Source organism: Bos indicus x Bos taurus, chromosome 5, assembly GCF_003369695.1.
Source record: "Bos indicus x Bos taurus breed Angus x Brahman F1 hybrid chromosome 5, Bos_hybrid_MaternalHap_v2.0, whole genome shotgun sequence".
In the NCBI taxonomy this organism is placed as follows: Eukaryota; Metazoa; Chordata; class Mammalia; order Artiodactyla; family Bovidae; genus Bos; species Bos indicus x Bos taurus.
Window position 1 is genome coordinate 70,841,013 of NC_040080.1, and position 12,595 is coordinate 70,853,607.

General features: G+C 40.5%; 1 long non-coding RNA gene across 1 annotated transcript in view; it reads left to right on the plus strand.

The window, feature by feature from the left end:
* Positions 1 to 11,836, plus strand: part of LOC113892922 — a 29,114-nt gene extending 17,278 nt beyond the window's left edge. Inside the window, exons 2-3 of the long non-coding RNA XR_003511174.1 lie at positions 3,335 to 3,396; positions 11,784 to 11,836. This is a non-coding gene — a long non-coding RNA (uncharacterized LOC113892922). The remainder of the gene's footprint in view (positions 1 to 3,334; positions 3,397 to 11,783) is intronic.
* Positions 11,837 to 12,595: the final 759 nt, after the last annotated feature.

Here is a 12,595-nt window from a genome sequence, read left to right on the forward strand (position 1 = left end):
ACCCTGTGAGACAGGGATCTCATGGACTCAGGTACCACCATTAATAAGCTTGACTAATTCAGTATGAAGTTTGGGGAGCAGACAAATAATATGACTTCATTTTATGAAAAGAATGTTTAGGTTTATAGTGGTGAATGTTTGTGAAGACACAGCTGACATGCTTCCAGCACTCTCCTCTCCTGTTTTTTGACCCTTTGTTTAAAACAAGGGCAGGCACAGGTGCTCAGTCAGTGTTGAAGAAGTGAGGGAACAAATTTGAAAAGCTCCTCACAACCTGACTCCAGCCTACTTGTCCAGTTGTCGTATATCCAACTGCCCTCTCCCCAAAACATCCAATTTATACTTTGGCAAAATAGTTACTGAGTTGCCTAAAAATCTCTCCTGCTTTCCCAGTTCTGTACCTTTGCTATTACTGTACCAGTGGCCTGGAATACTCTTCTCTCATATCCCAGAATATGAAAAAGGTTTTTCAAGCCTCATTTCAAATGCTACTTCCTTCATGAAAATTTTACTGATGATCTCAATAAGGTAAAACCAAGCCTCTTTGCCTTCTAACTCATAAAATTCTGTACCTCCTGGTCATTTATTCTCAATTATTTTATCACATAATTATCTCTATAGTTAATGTATTACAAGCTTGCCATGTAGTAATCTTAAAGATTGGCACTGGGTCTTATTCATCTTTACAGTAACTCGCACATAGTTGATACTCAGTAATTGTTGTTGTTGTTATTCAGTCACTCAGTTGTGTCCAGCTCTTTGTGACTCCATGGATTGCAGCATGCAAGGCTTCCCTGTCTTTCACCATCTCCCAGAGTTTGCTCAAACTCTTGTCCATTGAGTCAGTGATGCCATCCCACCATCTCATCCTCTGTCTCCCCCTTCTCATCCTCTGTCTCCCCCTTCTCCTGCCTTCAATCTTTCCCAGCATCAGGGTCTTTTCTAATGAATTGGCTGTTTGCATCAGGTGGCCAAAGTGTTGTAGCTTCAACTTCAGCATCAGTCCTTCTAATGACTATTCAGGATTGATTTCCTTTAGGGTTGACTGGTATGATCTCTTTGCAGTCCAAGGGACTCTAAAGAGTCTTCTCCAACACCACAGTTCAAAAGCATCAATTCTTCGGCACTCAGCTTTCCTTATGGTCCAACTCTCACATCCATACATGACTATTGGAAAAACCATAGCTTTGACTATGTGGGCCTTTGTCGGCAAAGTAATGTCTCTGTTTTTAATACACTGTCTAGGTTTGTCATAGCTTTTCTTCCAAGGAGCAAGCGTCTTTTAATTTCATGGCTGCAGTCACCATCTGCAGTGATTTTGGAGCCCAAGAAAATAAAGTCTGTTACTGTTTCCACTATTTCCCCATCTATTTGCCATCAAGTGATGGGACTGGATGCCATGATCTTTGTTTTTTGAGTGTTGAGTTTTAAGCCAGCTTTTTCGCTGTCCTCTCTCAGCTTCATCAAGAGGCTCTTTAGTTCCTCTTTGCTTTCTGACATTAAGGTGGTGTCATCTGCATATCTGAGGTTATTGATATTTCTCCCGGCAGTCTTGATTCCAGCATTTGCTTCATCCAGCCCAGCATTTTGCATGATGCACTCTACATATAAGTTAAATAAGCAGGGTGACAATATACAGCCTTGATGTACTCCTTTCCCAATTTGGAACCAGTCCATTGTTCCATGTCAGTTTTAACTGTTGCTTCTTGACCTACATACAGGTTTCTCAAGAGGCAGGTAAGATGGTCTGGTATTCCCATCTCTTTTATAAGAATTTTTCAAGTTTGTTGTGATCCACACAGTCAAAGGCTTTAGCATAGTCAATGAAGCAGAAGTAGATGTTTTTCTGGAATTCTCTTGCTTTTTCTATGATCCAGTAGATGTTGGCAGTTTGATCTCTGGTTCCTCTGCCTTTTCTAAACCCAGCTTGAACATCTGTAAGTTCACATACTGTTGAAGCCTGGCTTGGAGAATTTTAAGCATTACTCTGCTAGCATGTGAAATGTGTGCAATTGTGTGGTAGTTTGAACATTCTTTGGCGTTGCCCTTCTTTGGGATTGGAACGAAAATTCACCTTTTCCAGTCCTCTGGCCACTGCTGAGTTGCCATATTTGTTGGCATATTGAGTGCAGCATTTTAACAGCATTGTTGCTTAGGATTTGAAATAACTCAGCTCGAATGCAAAAGTAGGAACTCAGTAATTAGTTGTTGAAATAATTATGGTATTCAATTTTACTAATGCTGTACTGTAAACCCCAGAAAATTTTATCAGTTTTCTTAATAGAATATAAATGTTGTTCTCATAAATGGACACTATTTAAACTCCCAAATAGATTGGAGTTGTATTTGTCAACATTTTCTTTCTAGTCAATTCTGTAAAAGATTGGAGCCCTCGTTAAGACAAAAGGACTCTCCCTGTGTTTTAAATGATGATGGACTTGTTTAGTTCTTTTAGTAACATCATTAAAATTTATATCTTGTGTTCCTCAGAGATCTTTTGAGTGTTTTTTCCCTAAGTATGTGTGTATCATTAAATGTTAATTCCTCTGATCATTCAGTTCTGTTGTTCTCACCTGTGTCACTTAAAGTTGGCATTTCCATCCATTTATCCATTTACATGTAGGGCAAAGGTCTTCATGGAGACTTTTGGAGCTGTGCTTTCTGCATATTAGTAAACATTTTTTCTACAAATGACCTTGTCTTGACACTTAATAATAAAACTAAATATTCTCTCCCGTTTTTAAATAGTTAGCTACCACCACATGCAGAGGTTGAAGAGAGAGGGGATTGAAGCACAGATTATCCAAGAATTAAGGCTGGAAGTGAAGTGAAAGCTTCCCTCTTAAAAGTAGGCACACCACTACGTGTTTTATTTCCTAAAACTTCTAGTTCTCCTGAGGAAGGCGTGTAATATCTCATTCAGAAGATTCTAAAGATTTAAGACAAAAGATGCGAAGAAGTGGAAAAAACTGTCCTTTTCAAAAATTTGAGATGGTCTTTATTCTGACCGCTACCTGAGTAGCAGTCCTAAATTATAACTTTCCAAGTCTCGTAAAAGCATTATTCCTAAAATAAATGATGCTTCAGTCACACCCTCACCAGTTTTTATTTTAAATGAAATTCTGTTTTTACCACGCTTCTTCTCTTGCTTAGAGCCGTGACTCTATGTCCTCTCTTTTTGTCACTCTCTCCCCAACTCATTTCCTTCTTTTCTAATCATATTTCTATCCTTTTTCTCATTCTCTTTATTCTAAGTTATAATGTATGTACTTAAAATACTTTTACATTTTTAAAGTAATTTCATAGTCTTCCTGTCTTAATTGATGTTTTTCAGAATATCCATTTCTTATTGAAAACATCTGTTGAGCATCTGTGATCAGCCAGATCCTGAGCTAGGTAAGGAGATATAATCATAAGCAAATGATATAAGGCCCCTGTAAGGAGCTCATAGTCTACTGGAGATGGCATTTATTAAGTAAATAATAACATAATTTATTTGTCTAATAACTCAAAGTCTATGATAGAGTGGAGTCGAAGGTAGCTTTACTGAGAAAGTGAAGCTGAATTTTGTGAATACAAGTATGAATGAGGTATGAAGGGGCTTGGCATACTCCAGATAAAGAGAAAACAGGGTGGGGAAGGATGGGAAAAAAAGAGAGAAGACCAATGTGGTGGGAAAATTTTGAGCCAAGGGTAGAGTGATTTGAGGGGAGGTAGGTAGGGACCAGGACATGTAACGCCACTATGGGCTAGGTTATATATTTTGGCCTTAATCCTAAGAAAAATGAAAAAGCTATTGGAAAGTTTTAAATAAAAAGGATATAATCAGATTTTATTATTTTAAAAGTAACTGTGGAGAAATTTAAGATTCAGAAGACCCCTAAAAAGGCTATTGCTGTAACATAGGTGTTAATGATCTTGGTTTGGACTAGTAAAGATGGGAAGAAGTATGTGTTTTGAAATTCTATTGTGGACAGAATTCACAGGACTTCGCTGTGGATGAGTATAGATCTGTCCTGTCTAGAAACAGAGGGAGAAGTGAAATGACTTCTCTTGAAGTATAGGAGTCTTAATCAAGATTAATTCATGATAATACAGTAATTCATGATGGAAAGATGCAGATAAAAGAAGAGGAGACTTCAATTTATTAGAATATAAATGCCATGCCTTGAAGTCAGGGGTTTTTAATTTCTTGTTTATAACTGTATCTCTAGTGGTTGGAATAGTGCCTGACACATACCTACTAAATAAATATTTGTGGAATGAATGTGTAGTGCCACAGTTACAGTACAGAAACTATCTAAGCAGTTGCCTTGGCCAAGACTCTAATTATAAGAAGAAAAATTTAGATTAAATTTACCGTCACACCTCACATTGCCCCTCTAAAGAGGTAATGAGAGAAAGCTTTGTTTTTGTTTATTTATTTACTTAATTGTTCCTGGTCTTGGTTGTGGCACATGGGATCTTTAGTTATGGCATGTGTGACCTAGTTCCCTAATCAGGGATCAAACCTGGACTCCCTGCATTGGGAGCGTGGAGTCTTAGCCCCTGGACCACCAGGGAAGTCCCAAAGCTTTGTCTTTTAATCATGGGACGCTGGAGAATTTAAGCTAAGCAGACAGCTGGTCTATAGGAATAAAGAAGGACAAAATACTTGCCTGGGCAGCTCGTCTGGGACCAGGTGAAGGTCCTCGAAGCCTAGTGGCTTTGCAGGACCACTCTGTTGGAAACCACAAAGAATCTGAGTGTATCTGAGTGTGTGGGCTAAATTCCTGACTTTATAAACGGAAATTCATCGTTGCTTGTATCACACATCTGTGAGACTTATAGACTGCCTCATCAGCAGGACCCAAGAACAAAAGCCTGTCTAGTTATCTTCCAGCTCTCCTGAACTGAATTTTCCAAGTTGAAATAGCCGAGTCTACTAGTAAGCTTCTGAGAGCAGCCAGTTCACCCGGTGTCTACTGCAGAGGCTGGAAAACTGCCACCTGCGGGACCAGTTAGCCTGCAGCCCATTATTTACGTTTTAACAGCTTTATTGAGATATAATTCACATGCCCTGCAGTTGCCCTTTCAAAGTGTACATTTCAGTGGGTTTTTTGGTGTATTTATTGAGTTGCACTATCTTCACCACAATTGATTTTATAACATTTTCATCACATATCCCCAGAAAACCCTCACCCATGAGCAGTTCCTCTCCCTGTCGCCAAAACCTGCCAGCTCTCATATTCTTTTTTGTTTTTTGTCTATAGATGTGTGTATTCTGGACGTTTCTTATAAGTGGAATCATACAATAGGTGGTTTTTTTTGCAACTGGCTTCTTTCACTTAGCACGTTTTCAGGATTCATCCAGGTTGTGGCACAGCAATGCTGCTTTCTTTCTTACTGCCGAAAGAATGAAATGGATGTTTCCACATTTTGACTATGATGAATAATGCTGCCATGAACATTTGTGTACAGTGTTTTGTGTGGACATATACTTTCATTTCTCTTGGGTATATACGTAGGAGTGGAATTGCTAGATCATATATAACTCCCTGCTTAGATGTTTGAGAAACGGCCAAACTGTTTTCCAAGGCTGCTGAGAATTTTATAATTCTCACAGTAATGTATGAGGGTTGCAGCTTCTGCATATTCTTGCCAACATGTGTTATTATTTGTCTTTTTGATTATAGCCATCAAGGGGTGAGGAATGATATCTCATTAGGTTTTGTTTTGCATTTCTGTAATTTACAGTTTATTTTTATACAGTGTGAAAACTATGAATGGTTTTTACATTTTTTTAATGTTGAAAAATCAAAAGAAGAATATTTATCTGAAATTTCAATTTCAGTGTCTATAAATAAAGTTTAAGGGAAATTCAGTCTCACCAGTATATTTTGTATTGTCTGTGGCTGCTTTTCTCCCTGCAACAGAACTGAATAGTTACAACATTGACTGCATGGCCTGCAAAGCATAAAATGTTTACTGTCTGTTCATTTACAGAAAATACAGTTGCATGAGACTTGTCTACAAAATAGTTGATGAGACTGCAAAGAATATAGGATAGGAAGGAGGAAATATCACTGCCCAGTAGAAATGAATTTTTAAAAAATAAAAATAGGGGGTGCAAACGAGCAGAACAAGGGAGCAAATCAGGATGTTATGGGTCTTAGGGAGGCTACCATATTTTCACTTGAGTCATTATTATAAGATCCTTCCAAATCTGGGCTCTCCACATCTTGCAGTTCTCTCCCAGAGTTCCATTCTTAATCTACTTCTCTGGTTATATATTGTTCATCAGAAACCTCCAGGGATGTCCCATGCCTGCAGACCTCTTCTTCAGGAACGCTTAGCCAGTGTCCCGCATGATCTGCCACAACTTAATTTTCTGACGCTTACCTTCTATCAAAGATGTGCATGTGCTAAGTCGCTTCAGTCATGTCCAACTCTTTGTGACACTGTGGACTGCAGCCTACCAGGCTCCTCTGTCCATAGGATTCTCCAGACAAGAATACTTTACAACTGCACCACTGGGGAAGCCCTCTGTTGGAGACACCTCACCTGAATTTCAGGATTCTGTGCTTTCACTCATACTTTCTTTTCTACTTGGAATGCTTTTCTCTTCTCCAAATCCTAGACACATTTTATTATTATCATAAAATATTTCCAGCATACAGTCAGTTCAGTCAGTTCACTTGCTCAGTTGTGTCCGACTCTTTGCGACCCCATAAATCGCAGCACGCCAGGCCTCCCTGTCCATCACCAACTCCCGGAGTTCACTCAGACTCACGTCCATCGAGTCAGTGATGCCATCCAGCCATCTCATCCTCTGCCGTCCCCTTCTCCTCCTGCCCCCAATCCCTCCCAGCATCAGAGTCTTTTCCAATGAGTCAACTCTTCGCATCAGGTGGCCAAAGTACTGGAGTTTCAGCTTTAGCATCATTCCTTCCAAAGAAATCCCAGGGCTGATCTCCTTCAGAATGGACTGGTTGGATCTCCTTGCAGTCCAAGGGACTCTGAAGAGTCTTCTCCAACACCACAGTTCAAAAGCATCAATTCTTCAGTGCTCAGCTTTCTTCACAGTCCAACTCTCACATCCATACATGACCACAGGAAAAACCATAGCCTTGACTAGACGGACCTTTGCTGGCAAAGTAATGTCTCTGCTTTTCAATATACTATCTAGGTTGGTCATAATTTTCCTTCCATGGAGTAAGTGTCTTTTAATTTCATGGCTGCAGTCACCATCTGCAGTGATTTTGGAGCCCCCCAAAATAAAGTCTGACACTGTTCCACTGTTTCCCCATCTATTTCCCATGAAGTGACGGGACCGGATGCCATGATCTTCGTTTTCTGAATGTTGAGCTTTAAGCCAACTTTTTCACTCTCCACGTTCACTTTCATCAAGAGACTTTTTAGTTCCTCTTCACTTTCTGCTATTATAGTGGTATCATCTGCATATCTGAGGTTATTGATATTTCTCCCGGCAATCTTGATTCCAGTTTGTGCTTCTTCCAGCCCAGCGTTTCTCATGATGTACTCTGTATATAAGTTAAATAAGCAGGGTGACAATATACAGCCTTGACGAACTCCTTTTCCTATTTGGAACCAGTCTGTTGTTCCATGTCCAGTTCTAACTGTTGCTTCCTGACCTGCATATAGGTTTCTCAAGAGGCGGGTCAGGTGGTCTGGTATTCCCATCTCTTTCAGAATTTTCCACAGTTTATTGTGATCCACACAGTCAAAGGCTTTGGCATAGTCAATAAAGCAGAAATAGATGTTTTTCTGGAACTCTCTTGCTTTTTCCATGATCCAGCAGATGTTGGCAATTTGATCTCTGGTTCCTCTGCCGTTTCTAAAACCAGCTTGAACATCAGGAAGTTCACGGTTCACATATTGCTGAAGCCTGGCTTGGAGAATTTTGAGCATTACTTTACTAGCGTGTGAGATGAGTGCAATTGTGCGGTAGTTTGAGCATTCTTTGGCATTGCCTTTCTTTGGGATTGGAATGAAAACTGACCTTTTCCAGTCCTGTGGCCACTGCTGAGTTTTCCAAATTTGCTGGCATATTGAGTGCAGCAATTTAACAGCATCATCTTTCTAATATAGGGATTATCTGTGCACTCATCACCAAGCTTTGTCAAATCTTTTGCCATCTTCTTTAGTTTGAAAAAAAATTGTACACTTATGAAACAATATTACCCACGTGGATACTTTTAAAATCTCCACAAATACTAAATCTTCTAAGTTCAGCCTTGTTAATGAACCCAATCAGAATTAAACTTCTTTCTGTGATTTCCTGTAACCCTTTCTTTATACCTGTACCATCTGACTTATTCTACCCTTGTAATATCTTCTTTAAGTGTTCCTTACTGTTATCATTCCCATAGAGTGGTACAAAGATGATTTTAGATAGTCCAAGATAAAGGCATTTAAAATTTTTAGAATTGTGTTTATTTAAAAATACATATTAGAAATATGTAAGCACAAATATTTAAATATATATTTCTAGAACATCAACTCCATGGTTTCCCAGATACTCTAAACTAAGTAGAGGTACTAGAAATGATGTTAGAAAAATATGGAGTAAATAAAAATACAGATGATATGGCAAAAGTTTTGAAGGTTGTACTCAGTTTAGCTTAGAGAATTTAGCTTTTTAGAACAGAGACCCAGTTTTATTAATTTTGTACATCCTAAGTATCTAACTAACTCCAAATTAGTCCAGCTAAATCCAAACTCTCTGGGATGGCGAGATCCTTGAAAATTGTGTGAAACTTCCCAAACCTCTGACAGACCACATTTAGACATTGTCGCCACATTGAGTGTCCCCAGCACATATGCCAAGGACAGATGGTGCTTTTTTCCCCTTCTCTCTCCCTGTCCATTATGACAAGTTGCTCCAGTTGGGGCTTGATAAATATGAAATAATGCTAATAATAGTCGTCATCTGAAGGAATGAGAACTCAGAGTTGCCAGAATGCTGTCATTAGTATCCACTTCAACAGACCAGTCTCAGCAAATTTGTCTATAGGCCATTTTAGAGAAATATTTCTCCGCTTCCTTAAAAATCACTATTTTGTGGCATCTTTTCATTATTGCTAACACAGAACCATCTGAAGTCTCATTGGCAGCTGAATTTGGTCTTGAGACTTGGCGACGAGGAATCATTTTGTTGTGTAGCAAGCCCAAAGCATCATGCTAGCCAAATTATGTATCATACACTTACAAAACTGCGGTCCAGTCTTCCAGCTCCTCTGAGTAAATGTGGCCTTCTCAGAAGTTTCACCCCTCCTACCCAAAAATGACCTTGTATGCTCTCAAATATCAGAGAATCCTCAGTGTGATGAAACCTTTCACTCTATGTATTAATATTTCCTTTCTTACAGCCTGTGTTTTGAGGTGGTGTTTTGTTAATATGGGGGAGTCAGGGGAACCCCTGACGCTTCTGAGTCACAAAAGATCAGAACATGTCAAAAGTTGGGTTGAACCCCCAAAGCTTTACTCACATTAGACTGGATATGCTTCTCAACAAAGCCCGAGAAGCTTCTCTAAGTAGGTTTAACTTTTGCTTCTTAACTCCCACTGCTAAGGCACACATCTTTCCTGATCCTAAAATTCCACACCGAGCCTGGCTTCTAACCAGGGTACAGATATAACTTTATTACTTTATCATCCAAATGAGGACACTATTGAAAATATAGCAGAGGTGCTGGGGGAAAAAAGCGTAAACCATCCAGGGACACCATGATGTTAAGTCACCATACTTAAAACACGGTGAGCCCTTCAGCCTCTGCAGCAGAGCCTCTCAAATTGGGGTCTGAACTTCAGCTTGAAAGGCTGTGGAGTTTCTTAGCAAGTTTTGAGTTTCATTTTTACCTCAGTGGAATGCCTGTGTTTGCATTGTTTATGTTGGGCCATTGTTTGTCCCTAAGTGGGGGAACTTTGAGTGTTCTCAGCCAAAAAGAGAATAGAAGCAGGCACTCTCCTGGTGGTCCAGTGGTTAAGACTTCTTTGCCTTCCCAATGCAGGGAGCACCGTTTGATCCTTGGTTGGGGAACTAGAATCCCACATACTGCAGGGCGTGGCAAAAAATAAATAACACTGTGGCTGTGTAAATCAACCATATTTCAAAATTTTTCTTTTAATTTAAAAGAAAATTTTAAAAAATAGCAATACATTGGGGAAAAAAAAGAACACAAGCAGATTTCAAACATAGTGAAATGTTCAAGCGAAGGGACAGTCCGAGGTTAGCGTGGCCTGTACGTAAAGATGCGTAGTAGTTCAGAAGAGCACAGTGAAATGTGATGCCAGGAGACTGAAGAACTTAAGGGCCTTTGTGGTATATTCTACCATCTTCATTTTGCGAGCAGAGGTGAAGTTTGAGCAAAACATCACATGTGACATTGATATTAATTTACATTTAATTTTGTAAACTTTTAAATATACATTTGTGCTGATTTTATAAGAACATATGGGGGCTTCCCAGATGGCTCAGTTGGTAAAGAATACACCTGCAATGTAGGAGCCAGAGGAGCTGCAGGTTCGATCCCTGGGTCGGGGAGATACCCTGGCAGAGGACATGGCAACCCATTCCAGGATTCTTGCCCGGAGAATCCCCCAGAGGATGACAGAGGAGCCTGGTGGGCCTCAGTGCATGGGGTCACAAAGAGTCAGACACGACCTAAGCGACTGAGCACAAAAGAACAGTTTTCTCACACCTAGATTTATGTTAGTACATATTAAAGAAGGCTGACAACGAAAATTAATTTAATTTTGAAGATCAGCAGGAATTAAAAGTTTATCAATCAAAACTCCTAGAGCAGTTGTTTTTCTGTCTTCCTTGTCCAATTTTGCCCCCTGGTGGTTATAGTTGGGAATAGATGTAAAATGTTTAGTTGCCAAGTAGTGTTTGACTCTTGCGACCCCCATGGACTGTAGCCCACCAGTCTCCTCTGTCACTGAGATTTCCCAGGCAAGAATACTGGAGTGGGTTGCCATCTCTTTCTCCAAGGGATCTTCCCTACCCAGGAACAGAACCCATGTCTCCTGCATTGGCAGGTGGATTCTTCACCATGGAGCCACCTGTGAAGCCCCAGGATATAAAATACTCCCTTTATAAATGAGTCCTTTCCAAATTCATTTGCAGGTTAGCTGTGCTGAAGACAGAGTAATTTCCATGTAGGACCAATGTTCTAAATAATGGCTAATATTGCAGAATAGCCCACAGAACCCCACAGTGGCCCTCTTCCACTTGATCTACACCCTCCACCTCCTGTACTGCCCTGCTGCTTCTGCTAAGTCACTGAGTCATGTCCCATTCTCTGTGACCCCATGGCCTGTAGCCCACCAGGCTCCTCTATCCATGGGATTCTCCGCAAGAATACTGGAGTGGGTTGCCATTTCCTTCTCCAGGGGATCTCCCCAACCTGGGGGTCGAACCTGTGTCTCTTTTGTCTCCTGCGCTGGCAGGCAGGTTCTGTACCACTTGCACCACCTGGGAAGCCTCTACCATCCTCCTTGCTGGCAAAACACACCACTAACCACTGTCACCACCACTGCCACTAACTGCTCCGTCTGCGTCACCACCACAAGTGGAAAGAGGAAGGAAGGGAATTAGTGGCTCCATCAAATCCAGCATCTTTATTTATAGGCACAACTTATGCCCTGAAATCCTACACCTCTCCTGGGGTCTTCAAAGGAGTGGACCACCCAGAAGGAAACTTAACGGTCCCCTTTGCCTCTCAGAATCTTAGGGCAAATATTAACCTTGCTTTTCTTTTCTCTTGTTCCACCTCTAGCCCCTTAATTCTGCAAAGTCACCTTCCAAGTAGAAGACAACAAGAAAGGAAAAGAAAAATAGAAAAACAAAAGGAAAGAAAACCCTTTGCCCCAAGGTTTTTCCTAAACCCAGAAGCCATAGATCTCTGATATATAACCAGTACACCTTCAAAACCTTATCTCCTCCAAGTTGTATAACTTCCTCATCAGTCCCTTCTAGGGACTGGCTCAGAGATCAAGGGTTGAAGGCAGAAGCAGTCTTGGTCCTCCTGGTGTTCATCATACACTGTCAGCACTGAAGTCGTCAGCTGTTATTTGTGCTGTGAGATTCCAAGGGCTCCTCCCCAGTAAGGGACAGTGACAGTGTGGACCCTGTTGTGCTTAGACAAATACAAATCCCATTTTAAAAGGATCAGAATTCTGTGGGATACTGTCTAATCCATTTAAAATGACAAAAGGGAAAATGATTTTATGATTTTAGCCATGTTTAGCCAACTTTTAAGGACTTCCCTGGTGGCTCAGACGATAAAGCGTCTGTCTACAATGAGGGAGATCCAGGTTCGATCCCTGGGTCAGGAAGATACCCTGGAGAAAGAAATGGCAACCCACTCCAGTAATATTGCCTGGAAAATCCTGTGGATGGAGGAGCCTGGTAGACTACAGTCCATGGGGTCGCAAAGAGTCGGACACGACTGAGCGACTTCACTCACTCAGCCAACTTTTAGAAAAAAGTTGGAAGAACAGATAAGTAAAATACTTATGCTGGTTAGAGTGCTTGATTGTGGCAAATGATCTAATTTGGAATTACACTAACATTGATAGAATGTATTTA